The following is a 22,016-nucleotide window of genomic DNA, read 5'->3' as shown; positions in this document are numbered from 1 at the left end:
TCACATAAGTAAGGTAAAGATGTTTACTGTATCGCTGAATTAAAGTAACAATAAATAAATGTGTCTGTTCAAACATTAAAAGGCTAGTATGGACTAAGATGACGTGTCTTCTGGCATCTGAATTACGTAATTTCTGGCAAGCGACTTCCTCCAGTCATGTTCTCACGTGCGGCTTGTGGCCAAAGTCTGTCTGAACAGCAGATCAGATACAGTAAATGGAGACACAGACCATGAGGTAATGAGTGACACAATTCTCTTAGCACTGGAACATTTATTTCAATCCATCAAGAGCCCCTGGAGGAAATGTTAATCCTCTCTGGTTTCATACAATTTATTCTGTTGTTTTCCTTGGTTTCCACCACTTGATTATTGTAGAGTCCAGTTAAACATTTATATATTGGGGTGGTGTTGGTAGTACCCACAAGACAAAACAACATATGTCAATTTTTACAGATTAGGAACATCCTTTTAAAAGAAGAACTAACTGGGGAAGCTTGACAGCATTCCGCATTGGCCATTCGTGATTGCAAGACTTAACAGGACTAAAGCCTGATTTAAGCCCCAGCAGAGATTTATGCTATCAAAAAATTGGACCAGTTTCAAGGCTTCATTCTTTCCTTGAGACCAAAGACTGATAGATTGGGAGTGCAACTCTTTAATATGTTTAATTGCCACCATAAATCACAATATAATCTCATCCCTAGCATAAGTGATCAGAATTTGAAAACAATGATCCTCACTTTGTACTGATTTAACACCCCGTATTGCAGAAACAGCCTGTACATAGGTGAGACTACTGAGGTTTTAGTTGCGCCTTACATATGTCTTCCCACTGGATTTAATGGAAGTTGCTCATGGTCAAGTATGTGTTGAAATGTGGCAGCAGGGAATTAAGTTGTTTTCTTTTCTTCCTCTGCCCTCAAGCTCCTCAAGATAACTGCAAGCGAGGGGTGTCAGATGTGTTGTCTTCTGTCTGCAATACAATCCCGAAGCACCTATGTTGCCCCTCATTTACAAGTGACTCCAGGTAATTTCACAGCTTGCATGCTTGGGAGTAAATTGTTTATATAGTCTATTAGCAGCAAATAATACGAAAGTGTGTTGATGCTGAGGTAGAGAAGAATCATGCTTGGGGGGGAGTTTTCGCATCCAGAACTAATGCTGAGTAACCATGCATCATCACCTGACTGCTGAAAATTGCAAGTACATCACTGTACTCATATCTAAATGATATGGTAATACAGTATATGTGAAGTTTGAAGTCTGCTTTAATCCTTACAATAAAAATAAAAACAGCCAGCACAATTGCAAATGCCTCCTGTATGAGGCCCCGGGTTCGATCCCCGGGATCTCCACTCTTTTGGCAGCCGTGGCCCAATGGTTAAGATCATCGCCTGCCACCGTGGGGGACCTAGATTCAAAACCCCGACTGGACCATCCGCCAACATCCCCCGGACTCACGGCTGTGGTGTCCTTGAGCAAGACACTGATACCCCGAAATGCTCCCCGGGCGCTTCAGCTGCCCCCTGCTCCAGTGTGTTCCACTAACATGTGTATGTGTTCACTGTGATGGGTTAAATGCAGAGAACAAATTTCGTGTGCATGCATGCATGTTCATGACAATAAAAGATGATTCTTCTTCTTCTTCTTCTTCTACACCCACACGCTTCACCATTCACATCCACTCCACAGTTACTTTAGAAAGATAATGAGACAGAGAATTTTGGAAACACACAGATGGGCACAAATTTTAAAGCATGACACGATACGTTAACAGACTATACAAACAATGTATAGTGCAAGTATTACATATATTAACGCCAGTTTGATTACAGTAGCCTGGCTAGAATATTGCTCTTGCAAGGCTGACTTCTGTCATATCAAAATAGCTGTGGAAAGTACTTCCGCTGGTAGAAATCCCAAGATGTATCATTAGAGGGCCTGTTGGCTGTATCTTTCGAACTGTTCTCAGCAGTGAAGGGGCATATAGGATTTATTGATCACTTAACCTTCCCTCTCTCTGTGTAGTCATTTAAAATGAACAGAACAGTATTGCTCTCCTAGCAGGTACAAACCTTATTGTGCTGTAGTGGGAAGAGGGTTTATTATCTCCATGTACATTCCCTTGAACTTTGAGCATACCACCTTTCGTCTTCCTGTCTATCATCAGGCCTCACCAAAGGAACACCCCTCAACTCCCCAAGCTTAGGTCAACCATTTGAAAAGGTCAGGAAACATTTGAGTTATTCCAGGAAGCAGGTGGATAACCACTCAACCAGATCCATGTGTGGTTTTGATGAATGGTAGATTTCCTGGTATGTATTGAAAATACAGACAGAGGTAGTAAGCAGTCACCCAAGTGACTTATGACTGGAAAATATGATAAAACTTTTTGCATTACGTACAAATAAATTGCAGCATTTCAGAGTAGTCCCGTATTTGACAAGTCCTTGTTAACAATTGAAAGGCCCTTTGTAGTTAATGCATATGCCAGGAAAACCACAGAATGGTCAAGTAATTACTGTGTTGTATTACTGTATTGGCCACCCTTCTCAAATTCAACAACTGAAATCAAGCCTTTTCTATGACTGGCAATGAATCTTTCACAGCTCTGTGGAAATGTTTTGGCCCACTCTTACATGCAGAATTGTATGATTTCAGCAAAATATGGAGTGTTTTTGAACATGAACGGCCTTCAATCAGATTCAAGTCTGGACTTTGACTAGGCCACTCCAAAACCTTTATTTTGTCTTTTTTTAAGCAATTCAGAAGTTGACTTGCAGGTTTTGGATCTTTATCCTGCTGCAGAACCCAAGTGTGCTTCAGCTTGAGGTCACAAACTGATGGCGAAACATTCTCCTTCAGGATTTTCTGTTAAAGAGCCGAATTCCTGGTTCCATTAATCACATCAATTTGTCCAGGTCCTGAAGGAGAAGGCAGCCCAAGACCATCACACTACCACCACCATGTTTGACTCTTTGAATGATTTCCCTTTTCTGAAATGCTGTGCTATATTTGTGCCAGATGTGACAAGACACACACCTTCCAAAAAGCTCTACTTTCATCTCGTCAGTCCATATAATACTCTCCCAAAAGTCTTGGGAATCATTCAGATGTTTTTTTGCAAAAGTAAGACAAGCCTTTATGTTCTTTTTGGCCCTGGAACTCTGCCATGAATGGCATTTATAACCAGTCTCTTCCTTTTTGTTGTGTCTTGAACACTGACCTTAAGTGAGGTAAGGGAGGCCTACAGTTCTTTAGAAGCTGTCCTTAGTTCCTTTGTGGCTTCCTGGATGAGTCATTGCTCTTCTCTTGGGGTAATCTTTGTAGGCCGGCCACTCCTGACCGCATGTTTTTTCCATGTGAGGATAATGGCTCTCCCTCTGGTTCGTTGTAATCCTAAAGCTTTAGAAATGGCTTTTGTAACCTTTTCTAGACTGATAGATGTCAATTACTTTATTTCTCCACTGTTCTGGAATATTTTTGGCTCATGTCATTTTGTTGCAACTTTTTTCGACCTTTTGTCTGACTTGATATTGTCAGGACAGATTCTGTTTAAGTGATTTCTTGATTGAACCGGTCTGGATCATCAGGGAAAATAGTAAGTATATAAATCACAGAATATAGATACAGTAATCTTCGCGGTCCCACTCTATTGCAGATTTTTTAGTACAGTTGTTACTCTATTTTTATAGTTTGTATAATAGTTGTGTTATCCGTTGCTCTTGGTCTCTCACGATATATCATATAGTTACCTGTCATGATAGCATATTTTGTAGGACAATACATTTTCCCAAAAACTACCACCACAAACAATAGTATTGTTGATGTTTTTTATGCCACTGCCAATGATATTAGAGCATAATAATTCAAGTACAGCATTTTGAAGAACAATACATTTTTAGTTCTAATTCTAAGAATAATGAACATTAACATTGTAATATCGAACAATAAATAATATATCTTAATAAAGATATAAATAAAATATATAAATAAAACAGACTCAGGCTCTGTTCACAAAAATTGCACTTTAAGCGAGTGAGTCTCAGCTGATGGCTCGGTGGCAGCAAAATGGATCCCGATGTAACAAGTACTGAATAAAACGGACTATCGGGACTGAACAATGTGTCCAAAAGTTGTTTCCATTTGTCACTTTAACTGCCGTTGACAAAGTCTGTTAGTTCCAAGATTGGCCGATGTTATTTACTGGTGCTGTGGTGCAATGCAGGCAGAGAATGGGATTGACGTATTTTCGGGTCACAGTTAAATGTGGGCCATTGACTTGGCACGATGGTTATATCTATTGTCTATCGTGCTGTAGAGTGCAGCGGAGAGAGATAGAGCACCATGGCAGCAGTGTTAACTATGAGGAATACAAAACACAAGTCTCTGGAGTCTGGAACATGCTATTTTTGGACCAGTAACTTTTTTTGTCAAGCTGTTTGCCTTTGGCAATGAATTTGGAAATAGGAAGCACACTAATTCGTCGCGGTTCATGAAAGCGACTCTCCTATTATGAGTATTGTAGGTCAACAATGTCACCATGACCAAGCATACCAGTATGTTAAATTTGGATAAAATGTGAAACTTTCAAACATTTCTAACCTTTTTATATTTATTTACAATAATTGTGTACTATACGGGGGCTTTAGGCCATGAAAACAAACCCCCAAAAAAACATTAATTTTGTACTGTACTGTAATATGGGTGCATATGGCCTCAAAAGAAAAGTGCTGCAATATAATGGCCCCCGCCCCTATTAGTCCCTTCTATCGAGGTTCCACAGTATGCACAGTATGTTGTGTTTTACAGCAATACTTAGACTATATTTATTATTTATAATGTAACTGTGGATGAAATAGCGAAGCTTGCGGTCATTGTCACCCAAATGTGCGTGAATGGTTAACGTCGCCTACCGGTTATGTTCAACTGAATGGGAGGGCAGCACCAGGCCCTCCTCTGTTTTATTTTAACCAATGTCCCCTTTCAGCTCACGTTTCAGCTCACGTTCCGTATTAGTGGGCCAACAACCCAATGATCACATTGATAGTAAGACACTGAAGGATCCAAACGCGACGTCGGTATGAACGATTGGCTGCCACAAGACGCCGTGATATCGCCAAGGACGAGTTAGAGCAAACATGTTTTCCACACCCCTCCTCACCTTATCGTAGTGGAGGGGTTTGTGTGTCCCAATGATCCTAGGAGCTAAGTTGTATGGGGCTCTATGCCCTTGGCAGGGTCACCCATGACAAACAGGTCCTAAGTGAGGGACCAGACAAAGCACGGCTCAAAGACCCCTTATGATGACGACAAACAAAGGACTTGGTTTTCCCATGCCCGGATGCGAGTCACCGGGGCCCCCCACTGGAGCCAGGCCTGGTGGTGGGGCTCGAAGGCGAGCGCCTGGTGGCTGGGCCTGCATCCATGGGGCCCGGCCGGGCACAGCCCGAAAGGGTAACGTGGGTCCCTCTTTCAGGTGTGGGTATACTTATTGCCCCCCGGCTTGGCGTCTGTACGTTGGGGTTCACCCCGGCGGATGAGAGGGTAGCCTCCCTCCGCCTTCGGGTGGGGGGACGGGTCCTGACTGTTGTTTGTGCCTATGCACCAAACAGCAGTTCAGAGTACCCGCCCTTTTTGGAGTACTTGGAGGGGGTGCTGGAGAGCGCTCCCGCTGGCGACTCCATCGTTCTGCTGGGGGACTTCAATGCTCATGTGGGCAATGACAGTGAGACCTGGAAGGGGCGTGATTGGGAGGAACGGCCCCCCCGATCAGAACCCGAGCGATTTTCTGTTATTGGACTTCTGTGCTCGTCACGGATTGTCCATAACGAACACCATGTTCAAGCATAAGGGTGTCCACACGTGCACTTGGCACCAGGACAGCCTAGATCGCGGCTCCAACTACCAGAGACAAATTCCTCGTGTGTTTTTTTGGACATCCTTGGCAAATAAAGATGATTCTGATTCTAATTCTGATTCTGATTCTGATGTGCATAGGACATCCTAAGCTGCAGTTCAATGATCGACTTTGTGGTCGTGTCATCGGACTTGCGGCCACATATCTTGGACACTCGGGTGAAGAGAGGGGCGGAACTGTCAACTGATCACCACCTGGTGGTGAGTTGGTTCCGATGGTGGGGGAAGATGCCGGTCCGACGTGGCAGGCCCAAACGTATTGTGAGGGTCTGCTGGGAACGTCTGGCAGAATCCCCTGTCAGAAGGAGTTTCAACTCCCACATCCGACAGAACTTTGCTCATGTTCCGGGGGAGGCGGGGGACATCGAGTCCGAATGGACCATGTTCCGCGCCTCCATTGCTGAGGCGGCCGACCGCAGCTGTGGCCGTAAGGTGGTCGGTGCCTGTCGTGGCGGCAATCCCCGAGGGATGCCGTCAAGCTGAAGAAGGAGTCCTATCGGGCCTTTTTGGCCTGTGGGACTCCTGAGGCAGCTGATGGGTACCGGCTGGCCAAGCGGAATGCAGCTCTGGTGGTCGCTGAAGCAAAAACTAGGGTATGGGAGGAGTTCGGTGAGGCCATGGAGAAAGACTTCCGGACGGCTTCGAGGAAATTCTGGTTCACCATCCGGCGTCTCAGGAGAGGAAAGCAGTGCACCACCAACACTGTGTATAGTGGGGATGGGGCGCTGCTGACCTCGACTCGGGACGTTGTGAGTCGGTGGGGAGAATACTTCGAAGACCTCCTCAATTCCAGCGACACGTCTTCCCATGAGGAAGCAGAGTGTGGGTTCTCTGAGGCGGGCTCTCCTATCTCTGGGTTTGAGGTCACCAAGGTAGTTAAAAAGCTCCTTGGTGGCAGGGCCCCGGGGGTGGATGAGATTCGCCCGGAGTTCCTAAAGGCTATGGATGTTGTGGGGCTGTCCTGGTTGACACGCCTCTGCAACATCGCGTGGACATCGGCGACAGTCCCTCTGGATTGGCAGACTGGGGTGGTGGTCCCCCTTTTTAAGAAGGGGGACCGGAGGATGTGTTCCAACAGGGGGATCATACTCCTCAACCTCCCTGGTAAGGTCTATTCGGGGGTGCTGGAGAGGAGGGTTCGTCGGGAAGTCGAATCTCAGATTCAGGAGGAGCAGTGTGGTTTTCGTCCTGGCCATGCAACAGTGGACTAGCTCTACACCCTCGGCAGCGTCCTCGAGGGTGCATGGGAGTTCTCCCAACCAGTCTACATGTGTTTTGTGGACTTCAACCGTGTCCCTCGGGGAGTCCTGTGGAGGGTGCTTCAGGAGTATGGGGTACCGAACACCCTGATACGGGCTGTTAGGTCCCTGTACGACCATAGTCAGAGTTTGGTCCGCATATCCGGCAGTAAGTCGGACTCATTCCCGGTGAGGGTTGGACTCTGCCAAGGCTGCCCTTTGTCACCAATTCTGTTCATAACTTTTATGGACAGAATTTCTAGGCGCAGCCGAGGCGTAGAGGGGGTCTGGTTTGGTGGCCTGAGTATTGCATCTCTGCTTTTTGCAGATGATGTGGTTCTGTTGGCTTCATCAAGCCGTGACCTCCAACTCTCACTGGAGCAGTTCGCAGCCGAGTGTGAAGCGGCTGGGATGAGAATCAGCACCTCCAAATCTGAGACCATGGTCCTCAGTCGGACGAGGGTGGCGAGCCCTCTCCAGGTCGGGGATGAGATCCTGCCCCAAGTGGAGGAGTTCAAGTATCTTGGGGTCTTGTTCACGAGTGAGGGAAGAATGGAACGGGAGATCGACAGGCGGATCGGTGCAGCGTCTGCAGTGATGCGGACTTTGTATCGGTCCGTTGTGGTAAAGGAGGAGCTAAGCCGAAATGCGAAGCTCTCAATTTACCGGTTGATCTACATTCCTACCCTCACCTATGGTCACGAGCTGTGGGTCGTGACCGAAAGAACAAGATCCCGGATACAAGCGGCCAAAATGAGTTTCCTCCGCAGGGTGTCCAGGCTCTCCCTTAGAGATAGGGTGAGAAGCTCGGTCATCCGGGAGGATCTCAGAGTAGAGTCGCTGCTCCTCCACATCGAGAGGAGCCAGGTGAGGTGGCTGGGGCATCTGATTCGGATGCCTCCCGGACGCCTCCCTGGTGAGGTGTTCCGGGCATGTCCCACCGGGAGGAGACCCCATGGGACGACCCACGACACACTGGAGATACTTCGTCCTTCGGCTGGCCTGGGAACGCCTCGGGATCCCCCCGGAAGAGCTGGATGAAGTGGCTGGGGAGAGGGAAGTCTGGGCGTCCCTGCTAAAGCTACTGCCCCCGCGACCCGACCCGGATAAGCGGTAGAAAATGGATGGATGGATGGATGGATGTTTTCCACACTTAAATTAAGAATAATAGCGATCCAAGATCAAGTCTTTTTTACATATCAAATATTAGAGAAATCTGTCCGTCTCAATTGCCTGGCATTTAATATAATGTTTGGCCTGCAGGTCCACCAGATATATCAATTGCAATGGGATTGTGCCATTCATTCATAGTTTATAAATAGACTATCCTTTTTTATCCTATTCTTTTTTTCTAGTTTCTAGTTAGTTATGTCATCAGACTTGGGGAATCCCTTGGTTTGCAACAACCTCAGCTTGTGGAAAAAAGCCATCCATGGTGCTGGAGGGCTGACAAAGAAAGAGAGGGTGGAAATTTGTCTGTCTCACTCTCAGTATCAGTGTTGCTTATTTGTCACCATCTAGTTATACCAATCTTGGACAAGTCTTCTTTGTCATCTACAAACTCTGATTCAAATGAAGTTGGGACGTTGTGTGAAATGTAAATTTAAAAAAAGAATCCAATGATTTGCAAATCCTTTCTGACCTATATTCAATTGAAAACACCACAAATACAAGATATTTCATTTTCAAACTGATAAACTTTTTTTTTTTGCAAATACTCATTTTGTATTTGATGCCTGCAACACATTCCAAAAAAGCTGGGACAGGGGTATGTTTACCTCTGTGTTACATTACCTTTTCTTTTAACAACACTCATTTAACGTTTGGGAACTGAGGACACTAATTGTTGATGCCTTGTAGGTGGAATTGTTTCCCATTGTTGGTTTATATAAAACGCTGGTCTCCCTTATCGTATTTTGTGCTTCATAATGCTCCACACATTTTCAATGGAAGATAGATATGGACTGCTGGCAGGCCAGTCGAGTACTCTACACTATTTTACGACGAAACTATGGTGTTGTACATGTGCAAAATGTTGCTTGGCATTGTCTTGCTGAAATAAGCAGGGATGTTCCTGAAACATACATTACGTCCATGATTTCCAAAAACTGTTTGAAATGTTGATTCATCAGACTACGGCACTCTTTTCAACTTTGCGTCCGTCCATCTCAGATGAGTTTGGGCCCAGAGAAGCCAGCGGCATTTCTGGGTGTTGTTGATATATGGCTTTCGCTTTGCATGGTAGCAGTGGTGTGCCGTGAGGGCCTTCACAACCTTCTCTACTGGCCTCAACACTATCAAAGGCACTCACTTACAATTACAACTTAATTAAATTATTTACTATTTATAATATCTATTATAATAAAATATATTATAAATGGCGGCATGGTGGACGACTGGTTAGAGCGTCAGCCTCACAGTTCTGAGGAGCGGGGCTCAATCCCCAGTCCCGCCTGTGTGGAGTTTGCATGTTCTCCAGGCACTCCGGTTTCCTCCCACATCCCAAAAACATGCATTAATTGGGGACTCTAAATTGCCCGTAGGTGTGAATGTGAGTGCGAATGTTGTTTGTTTGTATGTGCCCTGCGATTGGCTGGCAACCAGTTCAGGGTGTACCCCGCCTCCTGCCCGATGATAGCTGGGATAGGCTCCAGCACGCCCGCGACCCTAGTGAGGAGAAGCGGCTCAGAAAATGGATGGATGGATGGATATTATATATATACATGCATTTCTTTTGTTTATGTTTTCTCTTTGGACTCCACCTGGAGTGGAATATGCTTAGTGGAGAGCCAAACTTACTGACCCAATTTGTAGTAAGGGGGCCGGTTTCCTCCTACGGTCAGCTGCGGTTTTGTAGGACCGGCCTTGGCGTAGCAGCATCTGGTGGGCTCGCTCCCAGGTCCTCCTGCAGCGTTTCACCAAGGTCAATGCAACTGGAACCGTGGATTCTGGGGCTATTGCGGGAAACAGAGATGATTGGTAACCATGCACAATGTGAAAAGGGGAAAGACCAGTGGATGCAGAGGGGAGGGAATTGTGAGAGAAGTCGACCCAAACCAGCTTCTGAGACCAGGATTGTGGCTCCTGTGAAGCGAGACATCGGAGCCCAGTCTTCAGGTCCTGGTTCAGCCTCTCGGTTTGTCCGTTGGTTTCAGGATGAAACCCAGATGACAGACTAACGGTAGCACCTAGTAGACTGCAAAACTCCTTCCAAAATTGTGAAATGAATTGGGGGCCCCTATCAGATACCACATTCTTTGGAGAACCATGCAACTTGAATACCTGGTTTATCATTAACTCGGCAGTGTCTTTAGCTGAGGGGAGTTTCGGAAGTGCAATGCAGTGTGCCATCTTTGAAAACCAGTCAACAACTGTGAGAATGGTGGTATTTCCTTTAGAGGCCGGTAATCCCGTCACAAAGTCTACGGAGATGTATGACCAAGGACGTTGTGATATTGGCAGGGGTCGCAACTCCCCAGAAGGGTGTTGACGAGCATTGACGTAATTGGTAACATCCCTCCTAACATTTGGCCACCAAAAGTGCTGTTTGACCACAGTGCTGTTCGACGTTGCGTTTTGGCAATGCCTGGGTGACATACAGTCTAGTTAGTGTGAGCCCAGTGGATGACTCTTCCCCTTAAGGTCGGAACCACATAAAGCCTGTTTTCAGGGCAATTTTCAGGGCTAAAAGTGTTCTTCAGAGCCTGTTTTACCACAGTTTCAACGTCCCAAACAACACCAGAAATAAAACATGACTTGGGAAAAATAGTATTCGGTCGGACAAAGAATTCTCTTCGCAGAAAATACGTGACAAAGCATCCGGCTTACCATTTTTAGAACCAGGTCCGTAGGACAACACGAAATGAAATCTTGTGAAGAACAGAGCCCATCTAGCCTGCCTCGCATTTAATCTTTTAGCAGACTTAAGATACTCAAGGTTCTTGTGATATGTCCATACTAAAAACAGAGTCTGTGCCCCCTCTAGCCAGTGCCTCCACTCCACCAAAGCCACCTTGACCGCCAGCAGTTCAAGGTCACCTATGTCATAATGTCTCTCGGCTGGAGTCACTTTTTTAGAGAGGTAAGCACAAGGATGTAACTTACCATCCTTGAGACATTTCTAGGAGAGCACTGCTCCTATACCGGCATCAGACGTATCAACTTCTACCACAAACTGCTGTTTGAGATCTGGCAAAGTGAGGATGGGAGCGGAGGTAAAGCTCGATTTTAGTTTCTGTAAAGTTGACTGACAAACCGCGTTCCACACAAAGGGTCTGAGTGGCGAGGTAAGATCATGCAAAGGCGAGGCTATAGAACTGAAATTTCTAATGAATTTTCTGTAGAAATTTGCGAACCCTAAGAACCTTTGTACATCTTTGCGTGACGTGGGAGGGGGCCAATTAATCACGGCCTCGACTTTGCAAGGGTCCATTTTGACTTCACCTTGAGCCAGCACGAAACCCAGAAAAGAAACTGACGCCTTTTGGAACTCACATTTCTCAGCCTTGACATAAAGTTCATTCTTCAGTAACCGCTGCAACACAGAGCGGACATGAATTATGCGAGTCTCCTCATCCGGGGAGAATATCAAAATATCGTCCAAATAGACAAAAACATACACATTCAACATGTCACGCAAGACATCATTGACAAGGTTTTGGAAAACAGCTGGAGCGTTAGTGAGTCCAAAAGGCATTACCAAATACTTAAAATGTGCCGTTGGTGTGTTGAATGCTGTTTTCCATTCATTCCCCTCGCTCATCCTGACTAGATGATACACATTTCTTAAGTCCAGTTTGGTGAAAACCTTGAGTCACTCCAGGAACTCAAACGCGGTGGAGATGAGAGGAAGAGGGTACCTGTTTTTCACAGGTATCTCATTGAGACCCCAGTAATTGATACATCGGTCTTGTCCTTTTTTTCCACAAAGAAAAATCCTGCTCCCGCAGGGGATGAAGGTGGGCGAATGATCCCGGCTGCCAGTGATTCTTCCACATACTCCTTCATAGCCTTGTGTTCTGGCCCTAAAAGAGAGAACAACCTCCCCCGTGGAGGTGTGGTTCCAGGCAGCAAGTCAACTGCACAATCATAAGGTATGTGGGGTGGAAGGAATTTGGCTCTGCACTTGGAAAAAACGTCTTTTATGTCATGGTAACAGGTGGGCACTTGAGGTAAGTCAGGATCCCCAGATGGGGTCTTAGGAATTTCATTAGAAACATATCCCTGAACAATACATGGAGGCTTGAAAAATTTTGGGGCGCAATTGCTGCCCCAGCGGACCAGTTAATGTGGGGGTTATGTAATTTCAACCAAGGGTTCCCTAAAATAAGGTCATAATTCATAGCGTCAAAAACATGAAAACTAATGCCTTCCAAGTGAGAATCAGGAAATGTCAATGTGAGTGTTTGGGTGCGGTGAGTGATCTTGCCCATAAAACTGCCGTCTGCAGCATAGGTGTTGCAGTGGCGATTTACTTGAAAGGTTCTAAGGTGCATACGTCTAACGAGGAGGGAGAACCAGAGTCAATCAATACAGATGTATGAATCTCTTGATCTGGAGAGCATAGTGTCACTTTAGGAAGAACCCGGGTAGGGTCTTCCTTAATGAAATTTAGACTCACCGCTCTCGTACCCTTGTTACCGGCACCGCCAACCTTGACGTGACAGTTGCTCAGGGAATGACCCAACTGCCCGCAGTAGAAGCACCGCCCTTCCCTCAGCCAGCGTTGACGTTCCTCAGGGGAGAGACGGAACCTGCCCAGTTGCATGGGTTCATCCGTGGTGACGCTAGCCAGTGGATTGAGACCGGGATTGAGAACATGGAATCTGCGTTGGTTTGGCTGGTCACCAAGGCTCGACCTCCAGGTGCGCGGTGATGCATCACCGAGGCTCGACCTCCAGGTGCGCGGTGATGCATCACCGAGGCTCGACCTCCAGGTGCGCGGTGACGCATCCCCCCGCCGATCTGCCTCCAGCTCGTGATCCAAAAGCCTTTTGTCGATCTTTACGGCGAGACCGATGAGAGTGTCCAAGTCGGTCGGCAGGTCTAGTGGGACCAAACGATCCTTGAAGGTGGGGGATAGTCCTTGAAAAAATGCATCGAGTAGTGCCCTGTTGTTCCACTGACTCTCAGCTGCGAGAATGCGAAACTCAATCGTGTAATCTGCTTGCCTTGTTGTAAGGTGACAAGGGAACGAGCTGCCTCACGATCTGGTGTGGAATACTGAAAAACCTGCTCCATAGTCTTTACAAAAGAAGCCCAAGAATGACAGACGGTGGAATTGCGGCTCCATTCAGCAATAGCCCACGCCTCCGCACGACCAGTCAGGTGGGAAATGGCAAAAGCCATCTTTGCCCGCTTGGTGGGGAAGGCAGCTGCCTGCAGCTCCAAGTGAAGTTCGCAATGAGTGATGAACGGCTTAATATTCCCAGACTCTCCAGAGAACCTCCCCGGTCGATAGAGCTGTGAGCAGACAGCAGCGGATGTGGCAGGTGGTGGCATGGTGACTGCTTCACATGGAAACGATGGTACAGTGGCGGCATCGGGTGCTGTGCCAGCTGATTCCTTCTTCTGAACCATATTCATTAGAACTTCAAACTGTGAGGCCACCTGTCTCATCATAGTGTCCTGATGCTCTGTCAGTCCCTTTCGGTGAAGGTGGAGGGCAGCAAGCTGCTCATCCTGCTTCAATATGCGTTGACCATGCCCTTGAAGGGCTTTGCGCAACGGGTCTGAGTTTGCTGGGTCCATGTTATGGCCAGTTCATTCTGTCATGAACGGAACAGAGAACAGGACCCAAAATGCACGACTCCAATACAAATGGACAGGTTCAAAAAAGAGAGGTTTAATAAATGAGCAGAGGTCGGTACACAGGCAGGCAATCCGAAAATGCAACAGTATCCCAAAAAAACGTAAGGCAAAGAGGCAAGGTCAATAATCAGAACAGCGTCTTCTCTTACTTTGAGTCAGTGACGTGGAAACAAGGAATGCTGGAACGTGACAACAAGGTACAACGAATTGGCGAACAGAAAGAATGAGACACGAGGTTAAATGCAAGGGGTAATTAGGGTAAACGAGGCACAGGTGGGGAAGATGCTCTCAGGAGCACGTGTGTACGAGATAGGGGAAAGACAACAACCAGAACACACACCCATGACAGTGCTTTACTCATCTTCCAGTCGTCTACAGTGGGTATATGTAGAATTTTGTTTTTGTCCAATCAGATTTCCCCTTCTATATGTTGCCATGTAAATGTCATCTGCCCAAGGTCTTCAGAATCTCAAGTGATTGCGTTAACCAAGTCAAACACACACACACACACACACACCGTTAAAACGGTCTAAATAATCAGATTTTAGATTCACCACTCTGCACCTTCACGCAGGCTGAGTCACATTGGTATTCTTCCCAACCTCTGATTGGTTCAGCTAAAAAGTCTGATTAGTTGAGCTGAATATGTGCATGAGAATTGATTTACTGAAGAGGATGATTTTGGACATGATTAAAAACTCATTTTCAAGGCCACTTTAAAAAAAACTTTTCTGTGGAGCTAGGTCAACCAACATATTACTGTCAGGCTTGTTTTTAACGCGTAAAAGGATTTTGAGGGACTTTCAGAGGAGCATGTATGAACTAGCTTACACAGTCAGGCAGGAGAAAAGGAAGGAGGTCTGCTGCAGCTCCATCAGCATCTCAGGTGAGTACAATTTATTTCATTTAAAGTTTTGATGATTTCAAGAACATTCAATCTTGTTTTTTGCAGCTCACATGCAGAAATTTCTCCAGATTCTATGAATCACTTTATATTGATATTATGGACCACAGATGATGAAATTCCTAAATTCATTGCAATTGTATGTTGAGAAATGTTCTTCTTAATTAGTTGGACTATTTGCTCATACAGTTGTTCACCAAGTGGTGAACCTGGCCCCATCTTTGCTCGTGAACAACTGAGCTTTTCGGGGATGCTTCTTTTCCACCCAATCATGACACTAACCTGGTTCCAATTAACCTGTTCATCTGTGGAATGTTCCAAGTAGGTGTTTTTTTAGCTTTGCTCCTTTCTTTTGTTGCCCCTGTCCCAGCTATTTTGGTTTGGGTTGCAGGCATTAAGTTCTAAATAAGAGAATAATTGCAACAAATTTTTTTTTACATTAAATATCTTGTCTTTGTTGTGTAGTCAATTGATTATAGGTTGAAAAGGATTTTCAAATCATTGTATTTTGTTTTTATTTACATTTTACACAATGCCCCAACTTCATTGGAATTTGTGTTTCTACAACATTTAAAGGTGAATTAAGCAGTTGGGGAAAAAACACCTTTTATTATGCTGTATATGTTATAACTCTCAGCATGTCCTGACAGCAAAAAATTTATTGAAATGATCTTTTGCAAACTCATCCCTCTCTGGCCTAATCTAATGACTCTAATTTATTCATTCATTCATTCATTCATCTTCCGCACCGCTTATCCGTACTAGGGTCGTGGGCGTGCTGGAGCCTGTCCTAGCTGACTCTGGGTGAGAGGCAGGGTACACCCTAAACTGGTTGCCCGCCAATCGCAGGGCACATTCACATCTATGGGCAATTTAGAGTCAACAATTAACCTACCATGCAAATTTTGGGGATGTGGGAGGAAAGCAGAGTACCCAGAGAAAACCCACGCAGGCAAAGGGAGAACATGCAAACTCCACACCGACGAGGCCGGATTTGAACCAGAGTCCTCAGGACTGTGAGGTAGTCGTGCTAACCAGTGGTCTAATTTATTAATTTTCATTATTAATTTAGAAAGTCTCCATGACATAGATAATTGTCCAATCAGACACTGTACAGACTGGAGGCGTGGCCCAGGAGTGTGTCAATCAGTTTTTCATGTATGCGCATTAACCCTGAAGGAAGGTTTTCGGCAGCTATCCCTCATTTGCCAACAACTGGGTCTTCTAACACAAGGAAAACAAGCAGAGCGGAGAGACCATTAAGGCTAAACAGAGGGAATCTGATAACGAAAGAAACAAAACTAGAATACACATTGGATCGACGACCTACCTACGCCCGGCGGCCTAATTTAGCGTGACAACACCCAGAGCAGCCCAAAGTAGCTTAATAGCAGCCAGTGTTGGCGGCAGACTTTACAGTCAGCTATCCAGCAAACTACCAACTAATTCTGTGTTAGTCTTATACAGCTGCTGTCGTGTACAGCACTCGACGACGGTACGGACTAGTGCAGCAAAATAGCTTTGCTCGCTGACAATACAGTATCTAGCATTATCACAACTCATAGCTGCTATGTCGGAATGGCTTTGTAATCGGCGCTATTAGCAGCATGTAGCAGCACAGGAGATTCATTGCGCTCCGTAAATGCAACATTGTGGGTTTGGAATGAGGTACTTTGGAAAAACAATAACAAAGGCCTGGCGGGGGCGACAATAACCCTGTAGCAGCTCAAAATTGTACGTGAATAGCAACCAGTGTTAACGGTAGCAAAAAAAAAACAGTAGCATACAGCGTGTACGAGAATGAGCTAACTAGGTCTTTATATTTAGGATGAAGACGTTGGTGCGAAAGTACGTCAATAAATCCCACTCTTATTTTAGTGATAAAGTTGTGCATCAACTTCATGATGTGACAAAGAAAAAGTGAACTCGGGCCATGTCTGAAAGCCACATTGCTGCAAACGATGCTTCACTTTGTTGAAGACGAATTGTGGTTAAAATTCCCAGACAATTATTGTTATAATCACAGAAAATGCTGCAAACATGGTTGCTTCTGAACAGCTGGAAAATGTAACACACTGGAGATAGCTCATAGAAGATAGATATATCATGGAATATAAACCCAGTAGGGCTCTGAGATCGACAGCCTCAGGTCAAATCGTGGAGCACAGAGTCCAAAGCGAATAAGCATTTAGCTATTATGCTGCACACAAATGGAATATGTTGCCAACAGAAGTGACGTCAGCCCCAAGTGTGCATGTTTTTAAGTCCAGGTTAAAATCTCTTATTTTTTCCTGTGCTTTCTAGAGCATTTCCACTTTTAAATGATATTTCTTGCACTGTATGCTGTTGTAATTGTATTTTTATTTTATTTTTTTCCTCTTTGTTTTAAATTTTTATAATCTGTTTTTTTCTTTGTTTTTAAATGCTTTTAATCATGTACAGCACATTGAGTTAGTTACCTTGTTTATGAACTGCGCTATATAAATACATTTGCTTTGCTTTAGCATTCTTATCCTTTCTTGTAAGTATAAAAAACCCAGAAGGCATTCATTAAAAAGGCATTAAGAGCCTGTTGTGCAACTTCACGTGAGCGCCTAGCATTTTAGGATGTGACATCATAATACAATAGATTCGTGGGTGTGCGTTTATTAACTTAGACCAGACTGGACTAAAATGAAGACACTGCGATAGCAAGCACAAATATTACCTTAATAAATGTTTTCACAAACTTTGCCACTAGCAATCTTTTTTTTTTTTTTTTTCACCTCCAGTGCGGGAATGGTTGTTTTTTTTCTATGTGCCCTGAGATTGGCTGACGACCAGTTGAGGGTGTACCCCGCCTCTCACCCGAAGATAACTGGGATCCAGCACGCCCGCGGCCCGCGACCCGCGTGAGGATAAAGCGGTACAGAAAATGGATGGATGGAAGTACTTGACTCAAAGGCTATGTTCGGAAATTCGCTCCAAGCGTGCTCTCTACACTCCGGAACGTTCGGAAACTCAGAGCCTTGTTGGAATGTGCCGTTCGGTTATTCAGAGTGCCAGAGGGGGACATGTTTACAGGCAGAACTGACACATTTAAATATGGCGGACGCACTGACGTATCCCTGCCAATGGCCAACACGCTCGTTTGTAAAATCATAGAAAATGGAGTCCACTCTGCCTCTCTGAAAGCAGTGAGAGAGTCAGATTGAATTTCCGAACGTACCCATAATATAGCCACTTGCAGATATGATGTAGGTACACTGCCATGATATACAACTACAGTGTGCGTGACTATAACGTAAACTAACATATTCCGGGAAGAGAGTCGCTAATGCACTTTCAGTCGCTTTATTAACACAACACAGGAAGATCACAAATTTACGAGCGTGTGTTAGACTGCAGGGGGATTATTTTGAAAGGGAAAACTTGTAGCTTGGATTTTAAATATATCTTTTGAGATATCAATATTGGAATTTCTCTGACACACCTCATATTTGATATTTGGCAAAATGGGAGCAAGAAGGCATTTTAATTTGATTTGGGAAACAAAGTATTTTTTGTGAAATTTAGGTTAAGCCCCAGTATGTACTCAGCCAAGACAGAGTGAAGCACATCACTATAAACATTTCCATATCTAGGCTACAGTAAATAATTGCTCAATGTATATCTGAGTTTTAGGTAAATTGTTGGACAGCCATCAAAGGAGTTGCCACTGTTATGTAAGGGACCTTCTGTAAGACACAACACATGGAACCGAAATACATTTGTTAAAGCAGATACAGAATTGTCAAGAAGCTGCACTGCACAGATGGCAAAGTGAAAATCAGTCATGTAATTTCAGAGACGTAATGTCCAGTTGTGCCATCTAAATTTGTGACTCAAAAATCACTAACATGGCGTGTGTATTCATGGTAATTGTATTTAGTATTTTGTAAAGTTAGATTTTATATTCTGTAATCTTTCCTTGACCTTACCATGTGAAATGCCATTTTACCTGCTTGATGATGTAATTAGAGATCTAAAATTTGAGGAAAAAATATTTTATTACATTTACCAAAATATTTAAGGTATAGAAGAACGCTGGTCACAATCAAGCATCCCGGCCTCGAAAGGAACAATTGACTAGCACGGTTCTGACTGTCCAGCCAGAAAAGTCATCAAGAGCTGCCACCAAGCATGAACTGGGGCCTTGAGCTGCCATGGAGCCTGAACTCGTTCTGCATCAGACTGATAAGACTGCCATCAGGGAGATGCTGTGAAACAACGAACATGTGGGCTCAGTGTGCTGGTGAACTAACCTGCATGGGTGAACAGACTTTCACCAAAAGAGATGGCCAAATAGGTTTCCAAGTAACGGTCAGAGGGGAGAGAGTCAGAAAAGGACCATGGAAGGGAAAGATAGAAACTGACCAGGATGACACACACTCTAAGGGAAGAAACGAAGGAAATCAAAATCCAAATCGGACTTTGATCAAAAGGGAGGTTATAAAGTTTCAGGTGGATTTTTCTGGAAAATCTAAATCTGTTAAACAGGCCAAAATCCAGATATCACTGGGTGAGACACGGCAAAAAACTATTTACATACTAGGTGTGGTTGAATGAATGAGAGTGTAAAAATGTGTCTTCAGTCGAGATTTCTACAGAGTAGCTACTCTAATAGCAGCAGGTAGGGCATTCCAGAGTATGGGAGCCCAAATAGAGAATTCTCTAGAACCTCCTGACGTGTTTTTAGCTCTCTGAGTCACCAAAAGACCAGGATGTTGCAAGCATAGGTCTCGGCGTGGAACATACGGCATCACTACGTCAGCATGAGGAAGGTGGTAAACCATGTAATATTTTAGGATTAAGTAACAAAATAGTCAACATCTCAGTTTTCTTATGATTAAGAAGTAAAAAGTTGGTACATCCATTGCTTAATCTCAATGAGACACACCCTCAGATTACAGCAATCGCATGGGTGAGTTTGTTCTGTTGACATGGGTGAGTATCGTCAGTATAACAGTGAAAGCGAATATCCTGTTTGCATGTGGTATCTGTGCTTCCCACTGGGTCTCTTTTAGTTCTGGTCATACTTTCTAAGTTCAGTGTTAGAGGAGTGGAGGCAAATGCAGGTGGCAAATTAGGTTACTGAAGAGCCAGGATCAAAAATGAGAATCCAAAGTCCAGAAATCCCTAACAGGAGGAAGAACACATTACATGTCCCATCTCTTGATGGTGCTACGCTGATCTGCACCACTGGAAACAACCACAATAATAAATATATTGTTGAATAAATACCTCACTGCCAATTAGTGTCAATCAAAACTGAGCATTATTTTCTAAAGGCACATTTTTTTCCAACTTTTTGCTGCATTGGATTAGCAGCATGGTGAGTAGTGGTTTGCTTGTATTCCACCCAGTCAGGAGATCTGGGTTTAATTCTCCGTTGGAACATTTCGAAGCACAGTTTAAATGTTCTCCCTGTACTTGCATGGTTTTTATCTTGGTACGTCCTTCCGCATCCTGAGAAATATACTTGTTCGGTTAACTGACTGGCAACCAGTGCAGGGTCTACTCTGCATTTTATTGGAATTCAGGTGGGTTTCCCTAATGAGGGCAAGTGCTGTAGAAAATGGATGGATGAATGATTACATTATGCAGGTGCTCAATCATTTTTTATATCAGACAGGTTTGATGAACAAATTTAATTGTGGGATACAATTTGGTAATCTAAAATGTATTTCTACCTCAACAGTTTTGTATTATAATTAAAAACAATTTATTTTTGTATTTAGTTTATCAAAACAAACACATTTGTGCTAAAAGTCAATAATTATAATGTTAATTCATCTCTTAAACTGCATTTCACTAAGACATACAATTATTATTATTATTATTATTATCATTACGATTTTATATAGTATATTATATTCCATCCATTTTCAACACCGCTTATCCTGGTTAGGGTCGCGGGGCGCTGGAGCCTATCCCAGCTGACTTCGGGCGAAAGGCGGACTACACCCTGAACTGGTCGCCAGTCAGTCGCAGGGCACATATAGACACGGACAACCATTCGCACTCACGTTCATACCGTCACTGAGTGAGAACTGAACCCACCCTGCCTGCACCAAAGTCAGGCAAGTGTACCACTTCACCATTAGTGACTAAAAAGAAATAATAATATATAATATACTGAAGTCACTTATGGTGTAGTGTTACATTCGTCTAACTTTTGGTGCAGACAGCGTGGGTCACTCAGTAACAGTGTGAATATGAGGGTGTATGGTTGTCTGTCTCTGTGCCCTGTGACTGGCGTCCAGTTCAGGGTGTAGTCCACTTTTTGCCCAAAGTCAGCTGGAATAGGCTCCAGCACTCCGCAACCCTGAACAGGATTAGCGGTATTGAGAATGGATGGATGCTTTATTTCTTTTTAATTGAGAAAAACAATTCTACACAGTCCTTACAACAATATAGAAGCAATGTGAGTCACAAACATGAAAACTGAAACAGCAAAGTATGGTGTCTTTAACATGGGTTATTAAAAATTGCCAGAAGGGACATGACCACTCTCGTATTTCTCAATGAAGTTGTTACAGCAACTAATGAAAAGGGTTACAAAAATGGCACATCCATGTCCAAGTACTGTAAATGAATTATATTACAACCCCAATTCCAAAGAAGTTGGAACATTGTGTTAAACATAAATAAACAGAATACAATGATTTACAAAGCATGTTCAACCTATATGTAATTGAATACACTACAAAGACAAGATATTTAATGTTAAAACTGATAGACGTTATTGTTTTTAGCAAATAATCATTAATTTAGTATTTTATGGGTGCAACACGTTCCAAAAAAGCTGGGACAGGGTCATGTTTACCGCTGTGTTACATCACCTTTTCTTTTAAAACATTCAATAAAAGTTTAGGAACTAAGGACACTAATTGTTGAAGCTTTGTAGGGGGAATTCTTTCCCATTCTTGCTCGATATACAGCTTCAGCTGTTCAACAGTCCGGGGTCTCCGTTGTCGTATTTTACGCTTCATAATGCGCTGCAAATCTTCAATGGGAGACAGGTCTGGACTGCAGGCAGGCCAGTCAAGTACCCGCATTCTTTAACTACGAAGCCACGCTGTTGTAACACGTGCAGAATGTGGTTTGGCATTGTTTTGCTGAAA

The sequence above is a fragment of the Phyllopteryx taeniolatus genome, chromosome 3 (genome assembly GCF_024500385.1).
Source record: "Phyllopteryx taeniolatus isolate TA_2022b chromosome 3, UOR_Ptae_1.2, whole genome shotgun sequence".
Taxonomy (NCBI): domain Eukaryota; kingdom Metazoa; phylum Chordata; class Actinopteri; order Syngnathiformes; family Syngnathidae; genus Phyllopteryx; species Phyllopteryx taeniolatus.
The sequence above is the reverse complement of the archived record's forward strand: the minus strand, read 5'-3'. Positions refer to the sequence as shown.